This window comes from Haemorhous mexicanus, chromosome 3, assembly GCF_027477595.1.
Source record: "Haemorhous mexicanus isolate bHaeMex1 chromosome 3, bHaeMex1.pri, whole genome shotgun sequence".
NCBI classification, from domain to species: domain Eukaryota; kingdom Metazoa; phylum Chordata; class Aves; order Passeriformes; family Fringillidae; genus Haemorhous; species Haemorhous mexicanus.
In genome coordinates, this window is record NC_082343.1 from 27,527,575 (window position 1) to 27,550,016 (window position 22,442).

Here is a 22,442-nt window from a genome sequence, read left to right on the forward strand (position 1 = left end):
CCAAAAAACAAAGCAGATCTGGAAAGCAAAAATGCTCTATTTTTCCCAGGATCCTGAATGAGTCACTCAGGAGGTATTGTAATTGCAAAAGCTTTCTGTGTGTAAGAACCTGGCTAATACTCTTATTAGCATCTTTTTTAATCCAGGTAACATAATAGTCAAAGTGTCAGATGAATGTCTCAGAAGTGGACCATTAAAAAATAAATTGTGAAACCTTTGAGAGATTAGCATTTGAATCTAGCCAGGAGCTCCTTGAGGTTCTTGGGTGTGGATCAGAGTCCTTAATGTATAAGTTGCTATCACAAACCACATCAGCCTCCAAGTTACTTGGAATGAGAAGACAGTAGCCACAATTATTAGTCTTAGCTCTGGAGTTGTTTCCTCTGGGAAGCAAATTAGCAAAATGAGATCTTCACTGCAAGAAGAGGTTTCACTTTCTGATACTTTTCATTTCTGAGGAAGTTTTAAAAGCAAACAACAAATGAAAAGTACATTAAAACAGTATTTCCAGGGTAAAAACTCATGGTTTAATTCAGAATGATGACAGTTAGCTCTTAACCAAGGCTAATGTGAACTCTGTACATTCAATATGCTTTTTAGAGTCATTGCTTACATAACATCATCAGCTGATGCAATAGTTGACCTTTTCCCATGTTGGGAAACTGAGGCAAAGAAGTGAAGTAACACACAGAGAAAGGCTCCATGACAGGCAGAAATGTATTTATAATGCAAGTTTCACTCAAAGACAGTTCCTAAACAGCAGACCTTTAACCATCCATCACAGTTAATTTTTGTGCTGGATGTTGGCATACCCTGGGAACTGCATATTTGAAATCATTTGAAATTCCCTGAAGAGGTTATCGGTCTTTCTGATGGATGGTACCGGCATTGGATTTCTCAGCAGATGTACTGAAATACAGACAGGGACATGGGATGTACAAGAAGGAAGTATTTTAATTTGGCGTTTCCCTTCTTCTAATGCATTTCAGCAGCAAGCTGCTCATTTTCAAGGGATCGGGTAAGAGCACTGAAGAAAACATGTCAAATTTCTTTGTCAAATTTCTACAGGAGAAAAAGCTGTTTATTTGTTTGAAGGGAGCCCTGATGGACATTCCTACATCTTCTTACTGTTTTAGTGTTCCTGCTGCTGTGCTGCGTTCCAGGAGCTGGGGAAGATACTTAGCAGAGGTGGCTCTAGATTAACTCTTTGTGATCTCACCAGAAATCTGCAGGAATCGTTTGGGCCACTTTTTGAGACAAGTACTTCCACAAGCCTGCAGGCTACTAGAAGATTTAGGGATGAAGACCGCTCGTAAAGCTCTGTGTGGCGTGAATCACAGCAAAGGCATTAGTACTGTGTGAGCGTGTTCAATAACTGATGCAAACAGTTAAAGCGGTGACACAACAGGAAGCAAAGTGGTGATTTAACCTCGCATTCCTGGTGCAGGGAACAGCAGCAGCTTGGCAGATTACTACAGAAAGGGCAGGTGGTTTTGTCGTGGCTCTACAACAGCTTGTGCCAGGTGAGGTGCATCTGTGCTTTTCTGTGCCCACCCTGCAGACAAGGTGCTGCCAGATAACTGCATGGGGAACAAAAAGGGATCATGTTACAGGCACCAACACTCTGGGAATCTGCCAGCTTATGTAGTGAGGTAGAAATATTAGCAAACACGTGGGGAAAGAGTCTATTATGGAAATAAAGGGCATAGGAGAGCCCAGAAACAGTGAGCCATATTTTACAATGGTTTATAGGCTGTGCAGGAAAGAAATAGGAGAGAAAAGATGAAATTCTCATCTGAGAGGGAGGTAGCCACCATGACAAAAATCATATAGAAAGGTGTTAAGCTCAGTTAAAAGGCAGCCCTTTCAAAGCACTTTCAGAGTTATTTTCAGCTGTGAGCAAAGCAGAGGAATATTGCCACTGGGTAGAAATTGCTGCTAAACAATGATGGGTGGAAAGGATGCCTATTGCTGAACCTCAGCCCTTTTTAGGTCACTTTTGGCCGGGTATTTTCTTTGTTCTAAGACCCATTTACAGAAATAAGGACTGCAAAGCACAGGCAGCATCCCATCCTGGCCCTCCATGCCAAGGTGGCAATTGGAGGCTTGTGTTCAGGGCCTGAAGGGCTGGGCTGCTGAGGAGGGAGCATGGGGAGGACACATCCTGTCAGGTGATGGCATTAAGAAGGCTCTACTTGTGCCCAAAAAGTAGGAGGGAGAGCGAAGCAGTTCCAGGTGGGTTCATCACAGGACAATGGATAATCCCACCAGGCACGGAGCTCGGTGGGGCAGCAGCACACGGACCCTGCAGAGCAGCACGGCCACAGCAGGGATGCAGGTAAGACTGAACGCCTTAAAAACTTCTCCAGAGGAACAGAATCGCTTCCTTTTCCAAACTTTCCAGTCCCCACTAACCACAGGCACAGGAACCTGCAGACCGCAGACCTGTGTATATTGAGGAGCTCAAGTGTGGGTTCCCATTTGTGTTGCAGTGCATCCGTGGGATGTGCCGTGTGCACTCACCAGGAAAGGCAGAAGGTGAAGGAGCAGCAGGGAATGCTGAGTGCTGGGAGGGCTCGCCTCGTGGTGTGTTGGCTTGCCTGGACTCAAGAAAATGGTGTAAAGGCAGCATATGATTGTACTTGACCTGTGGTTCTGCCTTCACAGTGATCTACCTCGTGCTGATGAGGTGACTAGAAGTGTTTTCCCTAGGTAACCACTCTTGCCAGTAAGCAGGGCACATTTTATTGCCACACAGCCATGGTGTTCCTGCTGCTGGATGGGATTGCCCTGTCCCAGAGCCACCAGCCATTCTACCTGCTACTCCGACACTCAGTGCTTCCCACCTGCACCAGACAGGGTCAAGCTGAAATGAACACTTGCATGAACAGTTCACATCATTGTACAATCAGATATTTGAGTTGCAGAAGCACAGCACATTTTTCTACTGCTATTTAGAGGCTGATGTGTGTAGCCTTAACAACAATTTGTTTATTCGTCCGTTTCAGTAGCTTTGTTCCTGCTGACTTCTATCTAAAATGCGAGGTAGTGCACATTTTATGAGCTGTAGGACAGTTATTATGGCTTAGAGTGAGTGCATATGCACCAGAACTGTGGGGAAAAAAGGATATTTAAAAATCTCTTAAGATCTATACTGTTGTTAGTATTCCTCTTTGCTGATTTCTTATCTTTTCATAGCATGGAAATAAGAATAAATTTAATATGTAATGCTGAATCTGGGCATATTTTCAGTGCAGGGAACATGGAGATATATCAGAATATCCAGAAATCTGAGCTTTACATGAAGTGTTGAAAAAGCTCTTTCAAATGAGGAAAGAAATGTCACTTTAAACATTCATTTTAAAAATATTGATGTAGCAATATGGTGCTCTTCAATGCATCTTCTATGCTTAAAGCACAGGAACGGGTATATTCCCAGATTTCTTTTAAAATCTGACTTCCAAAGGCAAATAGTCCTGCAGTGATAGTTCAAAACACTTGTGCTTCTCTGAGGGATGTCTATGCTACTTTAAACTGCTAGCTGACTGCAAGCTCAGGCACAACATGGCTTCATCTACGTTGACCTCAGTGTGCTAAGCCAAAGGATACACTGAAGGTATTTGTGCTTCCTGTCCTGGCTCTGGCCCTCTGCACTGTGGCCAGTGAAAGTCTATGGTTTGTGTGCAAACATCCAGTCTTGGCCTCTATGAGCTTTCTCTCTCAGGGAGGAGTAGCCTAAGGGTAGGCTGCTTATAAATCCAAATCCTCCAGGGGGTAGCTTTGGGACTGATGGCCAGGGGTTTTTGCTACGTTCTTAGATGGGATTTGTGGAAGGCCATGAGCTTGTTCTTTGTGCCATGGGCCTGAGCAGGACTAACAGCCTGAACCTTCTCTCTTGGCCTTCCCTGAAGGTTGCTTCTAGCCTGTGTTTGAGCTTACATCCTCCCAAGGTGCTCTTGAGTTGGTGTGCCACAGAGGCATAAGCAGTGACTGTAGATTCTCCTGTGCTGGATCTGCCCTTTTTCTCTTCTGGTTTAGCTGGGCTACAATTCACAAACTTCTGCCCCTTTACCCTTCCTAAAGGAAAACACAACTGCACAAACCTCTGTTTAGCTTTGAAAAGGGGCTCTGATAATTGTTTTAAAACCAACCTGAAAATGTGAAGCATTACAAAGCATTACACCAGAGCCCATCCATGCTGCTGATATAGTAAAAGTTTATTTCTACCAGCAATTGATGTGTCTATTGCACTGAGACCCAGTAGGACCTTGTTGCAGGGCCCTGTGACTCCATGAGAAGAGAGCAGCTCTCTCTGGGCAGCTATGGATTACAAAGGAAGTCACTACCACTGGGAATAACGTAATCTTAACAAAAATCTCCCTGCCCAAACCTTGACCTACTGTGCAGTTCTTTTCCTGCTCATATAATTCACTTGACATCTTTACCTTCCTATACCACTTTGCTGTAATTCCCTATGACCCTTTTAAAGAACTATAGTGGTGGTAGGGCTTCATTACAAAGATGAACTGCAAAGCACAGCCAAATTTGAGGGGTCTGGAGGGAAGAATAAAGGGTTGTTTGTTACTATCTCATATATAGCCCACCCTAAAGAAATAACAGAAAAAGACACAGACACATGGCAGTGGAGATAGTGTTTGCCCCCTGTTCTCCACAGAATAATTGCAATGGGGCATTCCACAGAGGCCTGTCCCTTCTGAAGCTTCACTGATGGGTTTTATTGCATCAGGGAAAACAAAGCAGCAAAAAACCAAATTGTGTTTGAAGTTTCCACACTTTAAACATTAAAAACAGATGGTTTGCTTTTCTTTCCTGAAGGATCTAGGAATGTCTGAAGCTCCCCAGTCCAGGCCATGGTGTCAAACATTATATCATTTGTCAGGGCTCATGAAAAAGCAGAGCAGAATAGTATCAGGTGTTATATTTCCTCTTTTTTTTTTTTTCCTGGTTATAGTTGTGATATTTGATCTTCAGGTGGTCTGATCCACCCCTGTTTCCCAACTCCTTGCATTCCTCAAGGACTCTGTGCTCTATGCTCTGCATCCACAGGAAGAGATAAAAGGATGGTTTTTGGGGATGCAGGATGGTGGTGCACAGGCAACAACAATTTACAGGATGTGGTAGAGCTCCACTCAAACAAGAGATTCTTTTTTCTGAAGTAAAATTGGCAACATGCAGACATCCTCTGAGATTCTAACTTTGCTGCTTCCTCAGTCAATTCTTGTACTCTTCGAGGGTAGTGAGGAAAGCTACATCTTCTCCTTTTGATAGGATAATAGAAGTGGGGTTGTCCACACTGACCTGCACCTTCTGACTTTTCAGTCAAGCAGCAAGCTTTACTCCATCAGATGAAGCATGACCTGGTTTACTCCCCTGCTGTTCACTGGTACTTAGATAGCTGGATAACATAGAGAATTTGGAACACAACAGGACTTAGGATGCTGCTGGAGAGTATGGAAAACCTGCAACAAATGCTGTGGTTTTGTCTCCCAAACTCATCAGTACCCACTTCTCCTTGGGACTTGCCATACCTTTAGGATTCTCCACCCTTCCTTCTGCCCTTGCCATGGAACACAGAGCCCTCCCTTGCTGCCATCCCTGTGACACAGCTCCTCAGGCTGTGACCCAGCCTGGTGCTGAGTGTGCTGAGGGCTCAAATGTCAGCAGCGTTTAGCCCTCCTGTGGGCAACATTGTCCCACCACATCTATCCCTAGCACAGGCCTTTGTTTGCACCCCATGGGAGGAAAATAATCCCCTTGCCTCTGACCACACCTGGATTCAGCCTTCAATTTGGCACCTTGAAAAGTGGGCCAATTCTCTAACACTCTTGCCAGGACTAAAGCCAGAGCGAATGCAGCTAATTTTCACTGCTCTAATTAAGTGCTGAGTCAGTGAGAGGAGACCTCACCTCTTGGAAAATGTTTTTAATAGCAGGGAGAGAAAAGGGAAAGACAGGAGGAAAGAAGACAGGCAGCAAGAGAGAAGGAAAGGGAGAAAAAGAGGAAGAAGCAAACCAATAAAGAGAAAAGAGAGCACTGAGTACTTGATGGGGTAACAGGGAGGGAGACTGGGAACAGCCCCTTTCTTGCAGGTGCAGGACTGAAGAGGGTGTCCTACTCAGATCAGAGGTTGGAAGATCACTGGGGACCTGGGGGACAGCTGCAGAGGGAATGCCTTCCTACATTTGCTGGCTTGCTTTGGCTGTAGGTCTCTGGGGAAGCCTTTGGTGTGGAAATCAGACAAAGGTGTTCCTGTTGTTACTCATGGGAATTCAGTGCTTCAGAGAAATGCCCTGAAAATATGTTGGAATCCAGTTATGCAGTCTCAGACAAGCCAAAAAGAAATTCTTCAGTAGTGCTCCACAAGCTCTAGCTGAAAATCAGCATTTTCCCCAGCTTATGTAATAATCAGGTGCCTTTCTTTCCATCCCCCACCTCCCACCTCGCCCCCACCCCTCCGAAGAAAAAGAATCTCACATCTGCTCTAGATGACTTGAAATAAAGGGGGCCAAATCTGTGTGTATGGTTTTCTTAGCTTCTCTACAGAGAGACCCAGGGCCATGGAAACATCAGACTAAGAGGCTTAGAGTAAATCCTGGCAGTCTCAGTGCTAGAAACTCTCCCACTGATAACCAAAGCCTAATAAATAAGTTTGAGAGAAAAACTAAATGAAAGTCAATGTTGAGCAGTTAATTAGGATACCTCTTAGCATTTGTGCTGCAAAGAATGAGAAAATTAAAGAATATAGAAACATATGTTGGCAAGAGTGAGAACATGCTAAAAGTAAACACGGCTGTTATTATTAGCAGTAAAAATAATATTAATTAGTTGTATTACAGTAGCACCTAGTGGTGCTACTGTATCTCATCGCCAGATGAGATCAAGATCCCCAAAATATAAAGGTCTTAAATAGAAGTTGCATATAAGTGCATATATCTATAACATATGTGTATGGACATGTGTCCATAACATATAGACACACAATTCAAGTGATGAAGAAACCTCAGCAAATTGAAAACAGCTACGGAACGTTTTGTGACTTGGCTTCTCTTATTCCTATCTTTTTATGTGCTGCAGGGCAGCTGCTTGCAACTGTATTTCTGATACAGAGAATAGAGGATTGGATTTGCATTTCAGGAGTCAAAGTGTATATGCATATGTGTGTGTCTGGGTGTGTATTCAAATATAGGTATGTCTATACGTCTGTGCGCGTACACATACACATATGTGCACATTCAAACCACATGGAGTTATATTTTTCCTAACTTGGATCAGAACAGAAAGCTTGGCAAACAAAAAGAAAGCTACCCCAAAGGCTCCATTTATTCCCCCAAGCACCATTTCTTCACTGCAGTGGAACTGCCACTGTCCTTTCTGTGCATGCATGGGCACTTTTTGGAGAGAGATGACTCCCCACCATGCACAGTAAAATTCTCCTTAAAGAAAGTCACAGCTGAATACTGCCTTCAGCTAAGTCAATATAGTCTGAAAGGGTACAGAACTGCAAGTTGCAGTTGCTGCAGCTGCTGCTGACTTTGACTAAATAATTTAATAATACATTTGAAAAAAACTAACACCTTTGCTCATGTGGATTTGCATGCCACAGCAGGGAGAGGCTATAATGACCCAGATGACACACAGTTAACTCCGGATTCCTTAAGACACGGGAACTAATTTAATTGTTAATGTTTTACTGCCTGGGTTTCCTAAGAAAATGAGCCCTTGCAGATTATCTGGGTTCCTGTTTCAAACAGAGCAGAGCTGAAGGCTTTTTAGAAAAAAATCTTTTTAGAAAAAATAGCAGCAGGAATCTCGAGATTTCCAGTGAGGAAATTGCACGGCAGGTCAGGGCGTCAATTTAATGTTCGGAGACATGCTTCGTTTGAATGATAATTTCATTAGATTAGTTTGTAAACTTTTAATGCAGGTTGCATTATATGTCTAAGAAGAAACAATTTGTGTGACAGACTATCCTTCATAATCCCCCTCTTCAGCCTTCTGCTAACAAAAGACCCTTAATACTGAAGATGTTTTGTGGGAGGAGAAACATTTTCCAAACAAGTAGTTTCTCTATTCCAGCCCAGGTAACAAAGAGGCCTTAGGAATTTCTGTGGGCCTTGTCAGGACTGGCCCATTGGTCTTAAAGCCACCTGCTGCTTAAGCCATTGGTCAATAGATTAACTGCTGCTATTACTAAGTGTTTAGGAAAGTAAGTTATGTGGCAGAGCAAACAAAATCAACCTCCTTAACACATGTTAATTCAAAATTTAATAAATCTGCACTGAGAACAGTAAAGCAATCAAGGACGGTGGGGTGCGCAGGAAAGCTCTTGGTATGCGCTGCTTCTCCAAGCAAAGTATCACATAGCAGATAAAAAGTCTTAAACAAAAGGATAATACTCTATTTGCTCTGCAAAACTAGCTTGACACTTGCCTCCACGCCTCTGCCTTCCTCCTTTTTTTCTGGCTTTTGGATGCTGGTTTGCACTGCAGATTTTGGGCAGTTTCCAAACCTCAGTCACTGAAGTTCACAATAAACAGTAATAGTGGAGTTAATTCCTGGTAAAAAAGGTGGGAAGGATTCAAACACTGGCAAAAGCTGTGACACTCCACAGCCTCACATGTCATTCATATTCTGTAAGGAAACACAAGTTTTAACAAAGCACATCTCCCCAGGAAGAGAAAACCTTCTGCCTGCCCTCACATGTCATTGGGGACTTTGCATGGCCCTGGAGGTCCAGAAGGATTTTGGCAGGAGAACCAAAGAGTTTCATGAGGCCAGTGCCTCATGGATCTGTCCTGGGCAAAAGTCAGAAAGGTGCTATCAATTCTTCTTAAAATAAGTTATTTAAATCTCGTTTGCCTGCAGTTCTACGCTATTTCATGAGATAAAAGAAAGACTTGGGAGAAAAATTTTGCTTTTGCATGCAAAAAAAGGGGCTAGGACAATACCAGGTGTTGGTGAATGTTGGCTTAGGAGTTCCTGGTTTTCTGTCACATGCTTCAAGCATTTGCTGTTTCTCATACTGCAAATTTGGGTGACTGGTAAAATACAGTTCTCACTGTTTTGGAAAGATCCACAAGAATTCTTGGAATAAATTTACATTTTTGTGGTGTCTTTTCCTAATTATTGACGTTCAGGTTCTTATGTTTTGTTAGTAAGTAATTTGTTTCCTGTGTGAGTTAGCTGTGATCTAAAACTGAAGATCAGGATTATGGTTGCCCTTACTTGGCTTAGAATCATGGGATGAATGCTCCTGTATGGGATGAGTCTGTGTTTTGCCAATGGATACTCAGGAGAAGAGAGAACTCCAGAACAGTGGCAATTCAGATCACACATACGTTGCCCACTGGTGTTTTTCCACTGAGTGTTTGAGGGAGGCAGAAGCAAGAGAAATGCACTGAACTGTATTCCTGCTCCAGCACATACACCCTTCTGTCCAGGATGTGATAGCTGGCACTGGTCTTCTCTTCAGAAATTTGACCTTTTGTTGCTATTGGGTTTGGGATCTGGGTTTTTGTAGATTTCCCACACGTCTAATGCTGGTTTTGCCAAGTGCATTTGACTGGTTCCAAACATATGTGTTGATGATCAGGTGCAGTACCTTGCTAGGAAAACAAGGCATCTTCCAAACAAATTTTCATGGAGGATTTCTCAGGATCCATAGGCTGGTTTGTGATTTCCTTGGTCTGGCTTTGGCAGAGCCTTCCTTAACCTGCCATGTGAATAAATGCTACTGCAGGCCTCCATCCATGCTGTTTGGAAGGCTGAAAACTCCCTCTTTGTGAGGCTGTAAATTTCCTGAGAGGAGAAAGCAGCAGTAACTCCAAAATGTTTTCCTTGCAGACCTTGTTGAGCTGTTTTTTATCTTGGTAGGAGAGCATTTGGACATCTATGAACAAGATAAGATAAATTTAAATTTAATTAAATTTTTTATTCTGGCGTGGTAGGTATTGCCAGGCTATCAGCTGCCATCATGGAGCCCAAGCTGATGGTTGTAGCAAGATATTAGAGGCTATCTTTGAACAGGACATTTATCTGAGATTTTTATAACATATCAAAGCTCCTTGCATGTCTGGGAGTATTTGTGGGTCAGTAAAATGCTAAGAACATTCCAGCAGGACTTCTATCCTTCCTTTCCATCCCATATCTAATAACTTCCCCTTTGGGCAGTCTGCTAAAATTGTGATGGTAGGGTAAAATCAGAGGTCCAGATATAACACAAGATTGTCTGTGTCATATTCTGAATGTCTTTGACTCCAGGACCTATACTCCTGCTGGAGACAGTGTAAGGAAAGCCAGACCTAGCCCTATATTTGTGCTCTGCAGTGAGGACATAGGACATTTGTGTTCCAAGTATCTTTTCCCAAGAAGGTGGGTGAGCACCTGTCTTCACAGCTGACACCAAAGCTGGTTTTCAGCCAGTCTGCTGGAAAGAGACACAAGTGAGCACGGTCCCATTTGACAGCCATAAGCTCTGGGTAGTTTAATGTAATGCAGTTAAAATTAAAGCACTTGCCTGGTTTGTTGTGCAACATCCCCACATTGCCTCAGTCTGGCAAGGTCAGCTGGATAATATTATAAATGGATACTCCCTACTTCCTTTTCACTTATTTTTAATGCGGCGTTGCTTTCTGTACACGTATTAATTGTATAAGCCAAGGAAAATTGCAGAGTAAATGGATATATTTTTAGATGTTACTTTATTTGGAAAGCAAGAGATGCAGTCTCTTCTGGAATTTGATATTCCTAAGCTGAACAGTGCTTTACTGCTGTGATGCAGTTAAATCACACGATTTCTTTGCTGCCTCATAATGAAGAAACCTAAGCTCAACTATTAGTCTCCTTTGAGGCTAAGAATTCAAACTCTCTTTGAGAAAAGACTGATTTAAGATCATTTTCTGCTCTGAATGTGCTAGGCATTACACAGGGTGCAAAGGCAATACACAGTGTAGCATGACACTTAAACTGTTATTACACTTATATTGCATTTAGAAAAAAAATCTTCAATCATTCATAGTTAACCTAGGAGAGCATTTTCCCCAATGTGACACTTAAATGTTTTTAAAATAATGGGATGATTTGTTTCTTTCCCCTTGAATATGAGGCAGTGAGGTTAGAAGGGGAAGCAGAGGGGGGATGAAAAGTGGCTTATATTGTCAAGGTCTCCTTAACTGTTAAGCAGTGGGGGAAAGAATCAGACTCCTTTCCTGGGCAAAAACAGAGATATTCTCCACTGATGACTGTCCTTCTAAGCCTTTCCTATCACAGGCTAGCAGTTAAAATAATACTCACCTACTGGGCATCCAGCAGAGTTGATCTACCTTTTCTGCTAGGAGGTTCACGTCCAGTCAAGCCTGATTAATCTGTTGCAAGTCCTGAATGATCCCAAATATAACACATAACAGCTACACCTGTTTATCAAGCCAGTTCATTTCCCTTCCCCTATTCCACACTGAAAAGGAGCATTAATTAAAACAGTAAACAAACGAGCGCCTATTCTAAATCAGAGCTGCAGGCAAAGAAGAGATAACTTAGGCTCTTGAGAAGAGGGATTTTCAGTTAATTTATGGAATCTACTGTCACTCTCAGGGCAAGGGAGCTTACGTAGCTGGGAAATTGAAGCAGACAGGCTTTGTCTAAACACTTCTTTTTCAGTGAATATCTTCTCTTTTTTTTTCCTATTTTAATTTTTAATCAAGGCCTCTTTTTTTTTCTTCCTTTTTTTTTTTTTTTAAAGGAAAGAAATTGCTAGATTTTTCCAGTATTCTGGTGACTCATACAGCTCCTGTGAGATACCCAGAAGGTAGAGAAGAGTGAGGGTGAGAGGAAGGAAGCTGAGCTTTAAAAAGAGCAGTGTGAGAATAGAGAATATAAAATATTCCTTCAGCAAATTATTCCCTGGAAATTAATTGCTGTGTTTCAATCCGTTTTATTCATCATTTCCCCAGCATATTCATCTACACCCTGGTCCTGGACCAGTGTTGGTGTGAGTGTAGGTTTCCGTCCGCCCAGGATGAGCTGCGGGGAGCCCACCTGAATGAAATAAATGGTCAGGGAACGGTGTCCGTTCAGGGGTTGCTGTGGCGCGGAGCTGCCGCGTCCCTCGGCGAGGGCTGGCTGCTCTGCGCGGCACCGAGTGAGCACAAAGGGCCTGCTCCTGCCTGCCTCGGGCTGCCAGCACAGCAGCGAGGGCAGCAGCGAGGCAGAGCGCGGAACTCGAGCCTTCCCTGCGCTTTGCGGGCGCTGCCCGCACCCATCTCCCGAGCCCGGCGCTGCCGTCCCGGCCCCGGCTCGGCGGGAGGAGCCCCGCCGGGACCGGCCCGGTGCGGCGGGTGCTGCAAGGTCAGGGCCGCCGCTCCAGGGTGGGCTCTGGTCCGCTTTGGTGGTTTGAGGGAAGCACGTACACCTTCCGTGTTTGGTAGAGGGGGAGAAGCAGCAGGGGAGCTGCAGGAGAAACGGGGGCCGGACCCCCCTGAAAGCAGAGAGGTGATGTGCTCTGAATTCCCCCTCACAAGCGCATTGCTGAGCTAATTGAAACTGGCTCTCCCACATCCCTGGAGAGTGCCCTGACCTCCTACCTCCGGGCAGCTGGGGGGAGGGCTGGGAGGCAGAAAAAACCCTCTCCCTCTTTTCCTCTCTCCCTCTTTCCTTCTCTCCTTCTCTCCCTTTACCTCTCCATTTTTTAATCAGCGGTTCCCCCCCGAGAAACGTTCCCCGCTGTAGCTCCTGCTCTACACACCCGGGACAACTTTCAACAAATCACCATTTTCTGTCAAAAAATTTGCAACCTGCTCTTGTTACGAGCTGCTTTTCAATTCCAGAACATAGCTAAAAAGATTACTGCTCTGCCCAAATAAAATACTATTGGCAGGGAGACAGTTTAAACTCCTATCAGCCAGGATTTGTCACGATGAAGGCTGCGTTTCTCAGGAAGCAAACTATCATTTTGCTTCTTACAATACTGTTGGGACTCTCCCTGGGCTAATTAATATATTAGACATTTGATTTTATTTCAGACTGAGATTTGGAATAATTCAGTTTGTGAAATCACATTGAAATTGTAGTTTTCATAAAATTACAGACAGACCAAAAAAAGTTCTGTAAACCTTTGTCATTTCAGATACAAACCTCTTTTAAAGCTACAGGAATGCCTTCTACATATTTCAAGTCATCCAGCATTTACTGGTGGCATATCCAGTAATCATGTTGACAAATTAATGGTAGAGAATTAGTTGTACATTAAAGATTTAAATTATATTATGCAGCACATTGTCATAAAATGATATAAAACAATTGGCAAATAAATGTAAATTAATTCCAGTTACTGACATGTAAGAGGCAGACTGACATCTGTACACTTCTTGCCTGGCGCAGCTGCCATACTTTCAGACGTAAAGCAAAGTGGGAAGCGGGATGGCGCGCTGCAGCAGCAGGCAGGCTCGGGCCCTGGGCTGGGCAAACCCTACCTCCACTTCTAAACAAACAAATTTGTGTCCAGCATCGCCCCTGCGTGCCCCCGGGGGGACGGCAGAAAAGTTTCCTTTGTCAAGCGGGATGAATACCTTGTCATGACAATACTCGGGGTTTGGTATTATCCTACCCCGACCAAAATCCCGCGAGCTCCTATCAATACCGAAGCGCGATTGCTTCCTGGGGCACAACCCCGGGACTTTCAAGGGCTCGCACACTACTGTGCTGCCTAATTATACGGATTCCATTTCCTGTTATGAAGGAATGCATTACCTGCAGCAAAGGATGCAGAAAATATTGGGTGTGGGAGGCGCTAGGAGGAAGCAGAAAGCGGCCATGAATTCAAGCCCCGGCCCTGGGTTTATACCCACAATCCAGACCCATGCTGAGAGCCTAATCACTGGGGCCATTCTTTGGGCTGTTGTCCAATCAGTCCCTGAATAGCAAAACCCCACAATGCGGAGTATGAATTAGAGGGGGGGAATAAACGTGGGCGCAGACTTTTTTTGCAACAATACCTAACTGGGCCTTTCAGCCAGGACAACTCACGGACAAAAGCACGGCGGAAATTGAAGTAACTTTTGGAGGCCCTCATCAGTAAGAGCTGGCTTGATGAGGGTAGCGCTGGCTTCTTTTTTGTGTGGACTGGATCAATTATTCACCGAGGGGGGAGAGGTGGAGGGAAAAAAAAGTCTCAAAAATCCAACATTTGTGTCGCACTGGCCTTGGAAATCATGGCTGTTCGCTGAATAAAACCAAATATTTTTGTCTCCTCCTCCTTCTTTCCTTGGCGGGTGCTGCAGTGATTTAGGGGGTGGCTGGTGGAGTGCTTGCATTCCTCACCCTTCCCCCCCGCGCCCAAAGAAGAGAATAGCTTCTTGAGCTATAGAGATGTCAGGTCCATGTTTTAAAATTTAGCTTTGTTTACCCAACAGAATGGAATTCATTACTGCGCAAAAGCGGTTCAATTTTCTGACCTTTTTTATTCAAAATGTTGGAAGTAGCAAAAAGCTCATTTGAAGGTCACAGGTTTATGTATCTATTCTCTTAAGTGTTTTAGAAATTCATATGGAGGACACTAAAGGTGGAATATGTGAAAACATACTGTTCATTGTTTACCCTAACCTTGCCATGATTATTAGATAAATGAGGGAAGCAAAATGGCATTAAAAGCCATTGTTAACAGTGATTTTTTTTTCCCCCCTGAAGACTGTTCATTTTTGCCCCTGATCTGCAAAGGTCATTTGCTAATTCTTTTCCCTGAGTAGTTTATATAACTTCTGCATTTCAAGTCTATAAAAAGCTTTTGCAGACTTTTCATACTGTAAGTAGTAATTTGTTTCATTACTGTTTGAATTTTTATATGTAATTCCTGTGGACATTTTGCTGATATTGTCAGGCTTAAAAGCTGAGAGGCTTTTTGGTTTTTTCTCCTTTTTTTTTTTTAAGGCCAGATTCATTCTATCCAGATAATTTGAAATTAGTGGAATCAATCAGCCGGCGATTTAAAAGCCAAAATTTGCAGCGAAAGATATTTGGAGTAAAATTATTTTACTTTTCTACATCCACATCTGATTTGAAAGGCCTTTTCAGCCAGTTATCCAAAGCCAATATTTAACTGTTACTTATTCCCCTAATTTCTGTCCTTTGTCAGGGGAACTTTCCTCGCTAGATCTTGTTGCTCCGTTCTGCGCTAATTGCGGCTTACATTATATAAATGGCTTTGTAAAGAAAACTATAACCCCCAGCCTCGAAAGTTGCATGTTTCTATTTGCTCAAACTTGATGCACTTATTTTGAGAGGGTCATTTCGAGGAAAGCTGTGTAGGCACTGAGAATGTCTTGTATAATAAGCTTAAACAGAACCTTTTGTCCGTCCTCGTCTTCTCAGGCCCGAAAATTAGGCCTCCTTTTTCTGGCGGGGGGCTGAAGTGGTTCATTACCGCAGCCTCCTCCGGCAGGCCTTGGCCCAGCCATTCCCAGTACTCGAGCTCTGTAACTTCCTTAGAAAGGACGAAGGAAAACATGGCACACAAAGGTCTTGTTAGCACTTCCTATGTGAAATTAGCAGCTTTCTAAAAGGTACAACTCCAATTACCTCACATTGTGGGGACGCGCACAAACCCAACAATGAGCCCAGTCTTGCAAGTGACATGCTGTCTCTCTGGAGTTACTTCCCTAATTAGGGATGACGAAGCCCCATTCTGGCGAGTGCATCTATTTACAGTGGGCCACAATGCCTTAACTCGAGCATCCTCCTGAAAGGCCAGTGTTAAAAAACACAAGTGCTCTTTTGGCGGAGCCGTCCGTGGGGAAGCGCCGCATTCCTCGCGGCTACACCCTGCCGAAAAGGGTGGCCGCTTTCCCCCGCATTGTTCACACTTCAGGATTCATTTGGGACAATAAAGCTCCTGCCCCGTGAGCGCTGGGAATTACAGTGGACAATGGCCAGGCTTTCTTAACGGGGTCTAATGATGGAAAAAAAGAAAAATATTTATTGCTTTTGACAGTTTCACAAGGGGCAAAAATCCTTGTCGTGGCTTTAAGTTTCCACAGCTGTTGGAGGAAGGGTGGTCATATGGACTAAAACAGTTCAGCTCCTTTGTTAAGAGGCTGAGCACAAGGGCCAAGCTGTGAAATTAAAGATTAAGTTCGTTAAGGTAAGGTAATTGTGCTTGCATCCTTGTTGATACAGGTGTGTACAGGCAAGGCCTGGCTCAACAGACCTTATTTATTTACCTCCTGGCTCCTTACCTTCGTCAGGCAAATCGCCTCTCGGGGGTGAGGTGCTGGAAATGCATCTTGTTTGCCTAGCCTGGGACGGGGCTGGTGACGCGCAGCCTGTGCTCACCAGGGCCCCATCAAGAGGGGGAGGAGGGTGGAAAACATTTGGGGGCACCAGCAGACATACCTTTGCCCAGAGGAGACACCCACCCTGGTTTAGGGCTGGGGCACATGTCGGCTTCTTTCCTCAGAGGAGAAATGTCTTGAAACACCAGTGGTGCTGCAGTGAGGGAGGCGAAATTATTAATTCCCTGGTAGCTTATTTGGCATGAAAGTGTTACTGATTATTAGTTTGCTGCTGCTAAGTGTTTGGATTCTTTGCTATTATTGTGTTATTTGTATTGTTAACAGTTCGCAAGTTCAACAGTTTCAACTAAATTGCACTGTAATATTAGGGTTCCAGTATGAAATTACTGCAGTTAATAAAAAAATAAGACCCTTGTTTAGGTATATAGATAGCTTCCCAAATTCTTTAAAAAAAGCCCTCGTGAGTTAACACAAGCATTCTGCTGGGGTTGTGCTGCTTTGGATCGGCAGATCAATTATCTATCGTGCTATTTTGGTGACAAAGTAGGGTGATAATTTTGAATTATTAAAAATGCTGCAATACAGTTATTTCATCAAAATAAGCATAAAGCAGGGACTTGCACGAAGGAGCCTGGTGGTTCACTGGTTTCCTTCCTCTCGCCCAGCAGTCACCCAGCCCAATGTCCCACCCGGACTGCTGCTGGCACATCCAAGCCTGTGCTCCAGAGCCAGCTGAGGAGCAGATTCATTTCCATCCCTGGTGCTTAAAACCCGTGCCTTTCAGGGCCTCCTCTGTGAGACAGAGCAGTTTAATTCGCTGCTGTTTCCCCTGCTGCAGTCCTCCCTGTGTGTGTTGCACGGTGCCAAGTGGTTTGTGATAGCACGCTGAGGTTAGGACACGCGTCATCTCTCTGATACATATTCTGCCCCAGATGTGGTGCAGGTCAGGGTCAACAAGTGGACAGCAAAAAATATCTCAGCCTGGTTGCTGTGCTTCCCAGGACAAGCCTGTAGGCAGAATTAAATTTTCTGTCCCGCTCCATGTTGGCAAGGCAAGAGCTCCAATCCCATTTGGGAAAAAATACATGGAAATTACTTATGGCAGAAATTCCTAAAAGACAATGCCTTTTCTGCAAAGGCAAAGAGATGTCTGCATTAAGAGGCACATGAAAAAGACCAAGTTCCTTCTCCTTCAAGCTAATGACACGTTAGGCCCAATCCCGCCCATGTTAAAGAATTGGTTCCATTATTTCCCTCCTGCTCTAATCTGTTTTCCCCATATAGGTGCCTAAAGAAGCATATAATAGTTCAGGTTAAATATGTGCTGAGATATAGATATGCTAAATATTAGCAACCTTGCTCTTTTACAGAGACATTTGCTTGTAGACAAATTCTCTCCTTCTGGAGAATATAAATGACATATTGGTGGTTTTAGAAAGCAAAGGTGTTCAAGTAACCTTCATGCACCTTCTTTAAAATGAAGGATTTAGCTTTACTCCTGTGGCATAGATAATGAATTTTCTTTGCTGGATGGAAAGAAAAACCTGTCACATAGCTGGAATATATAGCCCATTACAGCTAACACAACATTTCATCATTTGAACCACTTGATAATTACAAAGAGAATTGCAGGCAACTTCTGAAGTGTTCTTAAATCTCACTTTATATTTTGGTCCTAGTGAGAGCAATCATTGTAAGTTTCTTTTTGTTGAGGTAAAATGATTTTGATTCTTCTTTTTTTTTTTTAATTTCTATATGTTTTTCTGTAAAGATCTGGTTACTCTTAAAATTATTTAAGCCATTTTCAGCTAGAAAAAAAATAATTTATGAAAAAATTAACGTAAAAAAGGCCTTTAAAATATATACCTTCATCCTTTTACATTTTAATTTTTTACAGGTTCTTGAAAAATACATTAAAAAATATAACTGAACAGTTCATGAGATAATCTGCCTACAAATCATTAAATTAAATTAGCTTTATTTTCCTTGCGTGTAGACCTGAGGAAATATAAGAACTTACAATATTTACTAAATAACAGCCTAGTAAAAATTTATATTTTGTTGAGTTAGGTGAAAGGAAGTGGAGGAAATTGGTATTTTAGCTGTTTTTCCATCTATGTATGCATGTACTATACTATATGTGAAAAATAGTGTCTCTCAGGTAGAGAGGAGAGTTTTTGTTTCTTGTTCTCAAGAGGGCTTTGCACCCTGCAACAGTTCACATGTTGCATGTGGAAATGTTCCCCTCCCTGCCATGTGCACATGCACACGGTGTCATAGGCATTAAAGAACAATCACAGCACTTTAATGTGGACGTCAGTGAACATAACAGAGTGTGTGTACATTAATGCAATGGCTGTGCAGGTGCAGGCATATACACTGATTTGAATACTTTGGCAAATTCTTATCACTTGAAATATATTATATTGTGGATTATTCACTACTACCTTTCCTGGTTTGCATAAAAGTAGAACAAATCCAGTAATAAGTAAAAAATTACTTTACTTTGAGTAAGGACTTTTTATAATGCTGTTTCCATTTCTTCTGCTTTGACATCTTGCTGCTATAAAAATAGTGAAATTTTTTTAGGAACCCTTGGCAAATCTTTTGTCTTAGTAATCATTCACTGATTTTTCACCTGTGATTAATGATTACTGTGTTCCACTCATTTTGTGATTGATCAGCTCTTCTTGGAGAGTATTTTTTCCCTCTGAGCTATATATCCAAGTTGAGCAGTACCTGTGCTTTGCTAAACAGACCTCTGAGTGAAATACAGCTCCCAGAGTTGTTTCTGCCTCTTTGAAGGACAGAACTACACAGCTGCAGTTGGGTACCAGGCAGTCTCAGGCCTATGAGACAATTTCAGTGTGAATGCAGGATGTTGGGGGGTTTTTTATTTTCATGCCAGGTGGTTTTGACTAACCAATATATAGAGAATGTTGTTAGGAAAATGATGAGATTGCATTTCCCTGTGTCCTCTACAGTATGTCCTGAAATTGTAATCTTACTCAGCTGCTGAGTCCACCTCCTGTTCCCTGTGGATTAGTTATTTAGCTTGGGTATTAAGTATATCAGAAAAGCTTAATCTAAGAGTCATTATATGTGTTTTAATATTGAAATTTGTCTTTGCAAAATCAAATTTTAATGTTCTAAAATATGTTCATCCCCTTTAACAGCATGATTAAAAAATGTTTTGCAGGGAGAATAGGTGGACAGATTCATGGTTTTCACAAAACAGGTTATTCTGTCCTGCTGGAAGTAAAATGCTCAGAGCATTTTTTTATTGTTATGAAATATTTTTTTAAAGGTTAAGGCCAGCATTTATAGAGAATCTTGTAAGGGCTAGAAAGGATGCCACAAAGCATCCATGCTCTTTTTGGCAAGGGAAATTAGCTTTCCTCAAGCTCCATACTAGCTGCTGGTAGAAAAACCAGCAAACATAGTTAGACTCCAGTGCAAGTTATTTCTTTCAAAACTAATGTTACAACTTTCTTTGTAAATTAGCAGAAGTTCTTGGGCCTAAAACCTTGTGGGCATCAACTGAGAAATGCAGTCAGCTTGTGCACAGGGACACTTGGCCATCTGGGATGTCCTCTTGTGAAATCCCCTAGGGACTCCAGAAAAGCACAGGTGGGCATCTGGGTGGGCTACTGACAATTCTTTTACAAAAGATGAAAGATTTAAGTGAGCTTGGACATTACATGCCAACTTGACCACAAAAGCGTGGAGGAGCCCTTCCTGGCCTACTTATTTGGCTCCAAAATTACTGTAGTGGTTTCCTTCTACACAATGTACAAATTGTCAAAAAAGGGGAAAGTTGCTGATTGCATTTCCTATCGCTGTACCCAACAGCTATTCCCTCCATCAGATCAAAACTATTTGTGCCTCCATGGCGTGTGTCTACTCTGCAGGGCTACAAACTTCAAACCCAACAGCTCAGGTACAGCCCAGGATTGAGCTGAGGAGCACAAGGATCTTGCCCACAGGGGACTTTGCCCTCCTTGCAGGAGCTAAAGCAGCACGCTGCTCCACAGCACTGCAGGCTTCAGTGCAGGGTTAACCTTAGCCAAAGAGCCATCACAGAGCCAGGAATTAGAGAGTCCTCTCTTGGAGAAGCTCTGTTCTCTATTCTTTTGCCTGTTTTTCTACACTTCATGACATTTATCTTCTGTGGTTTTCAGGTCCATTCTGAGGAGGCTTGTGACTTCAATTCTTTAAGTACGGCAATGCAGAACTTGGATGCTGTCATTCATCAAGTGGGATCTGCCATCTCAAAATCTGTATTATCAAATTATAATTTTAAATAGACCCTGAAAAATATCGGTGGTTTTAGTATAGTGATTATTTCTAAGAATAAAATTATGATAATTGAATTTTCTGAAGAGTCTCAGCACTTCTGATACACTCTTGCATCGTTTTGTTCCTCCTTTTTTTTGCCTTTTTATGAAGAACAGAAATGTGGAAAATAATGATGGTCAAAAAGGGTTGAAAGGCTACTTGAATGAAGACAGAGGCCAGGGGCACTGTTTCAAAAGTAGGAGAAAAAACATCAGATGCTACTTATGGTCCAGAGCAGAGGAAACAAGTCAAGAGAAATGTATGACGTTAGACAAGAGAGTGAATTCAGACAAAATAAGGGGAAGAAAATCTATGGAGAAATGCTGACAAGTATGCAGACATTTTAGAGCACTACAGACAGGGATGTTAAGTTTAAAGGGCAGACAAGGAGCCAAAGAAAAGAATCCATCCATGATGTTGGTTGGAATGAGGCAAAAGAAAATTGACTTAGGGGTTGACTCTGAGTGTTTTTAAGAATACAACTGAATCTAAGTCCCTAAAAAGCAAGTACCTAGAAAGCAAGCAGATGACTTGTAATGAAGACCATATATGCACCCGTGTACCCTGATGAACTTGAGCTTTTGATGATAGCATTTACACAGATTTGAGTGAGGGTGGAGCAAAAAAAGTGGGTGAAAAAAGGTTAATCTAAGCAAGCAGCTCATGGCCAGCTGAACAGAAAAAGGCCAATGCAAACTGAATGCTAAAGGTAACATATCTCTTTATGTTCCAGAGCTTCCTACCAGCTTTCTTTCCCCACACCCTCTGCATTAATTTTACATCAGAGTGTCAGCATTCAAGTTTAATCTAAAACTTCAGGTCTCCTAAATTCCAGCCCTGAGGACTTGCAGTATTGTAGCTGTAATACACAGCGCTTTCACTCTTCAGTTCCACTGGTTTGAGTTTACTTGAAGCATTCTTGAGCAGAGAGATGTCTTTGGTAGGTCTGTGGGCACAGCACAGAACTATTCAGGCACTGCTCTTGGTGGAGCTGTAATTCTGGCTATCTTTTATTATTTCCAGATGGAATAGCATCCTACAGACAGTAAGCAAACTCATTTTAAGTTCTGCTGTTTTCTTTTCGCAGAATCTCCCACCTTTCCAGTTTTGTCCTGCTGCCATCATTGTGTTTGCTGTGCACCAAACACAGAGATTCACATACAGCAGTGGAGGGCACCTAAAGACAAAAGCCTTAAGTCCTGGCACAAACACTTGCCTCCAGTTCCTTGAGATGTATGTCAGTGGTGGACGCATGAAGATTCTTTATGTAAATGAAATTGAACACTTGAACAGATCTTGGAGGAATCAGGGTGTGGGCAAGGACATAGAAGTGTGACAAGCCATAGTATGACCTTGAGGTTGGGAAGTAAGTGACATGTCTTTTGTGTCATAAGGATTCAATTTTTAATGTAATTATAATGTTCATGTTTTCTAGTTCCAGAAAATATTGACATCCTGTTGTCTCTGTAGCCCCTTGGTTCTCATGGCAACATTGCTTTGATTTTTGATTTCTCTCTCTCTCTCTCTCTTTCTTTCCTTCCTTATACATCAGTTTGGGCATGTGAGAGGAGTTAGAATTCAGGAAAGTGTCTGGTGATGCTCATGAAGTGTGATGGTGGAGGTGGTGTTAAAAGGTGTTCCTTCTATTGTCATTGAGCCATTTCATTCCCAAGAAACCCTCCTGGTTTGTAGCTCAGCAGATGCTGGTAGGTGTTTGATGTGACCATAACTGTGGTTGTTGGATAACTTCTTGTTGAAAAGAAGTCCTTTAAAACTGTCACAAAAATCAGCAAAGAGATGCTA

General features: G+C 42.7%; 1 long non-coding RNA gene across 1 annotated transcript; it reads left to right on the forward strand.

The window, feature by feature from the left end:
• Positions 1-1,167: 1,167 nt before the first annotated feature.
• On the forward strand, positions 1,168-20,691 carry LOC132324739 (uncharacterized). Its single transcript, XR_009485719.1, has 3 exons — positions 1,168-1,523; positions 2,210-2,338; positions 20,483-20,691. It is a non-coding gene; the product is annotated as an uncharacterized LOC132324739 (long non-coding RNA).
• The last annotated feature ends 1,751 nt before the right edge of the window (positions 20,692-22,442 follow it).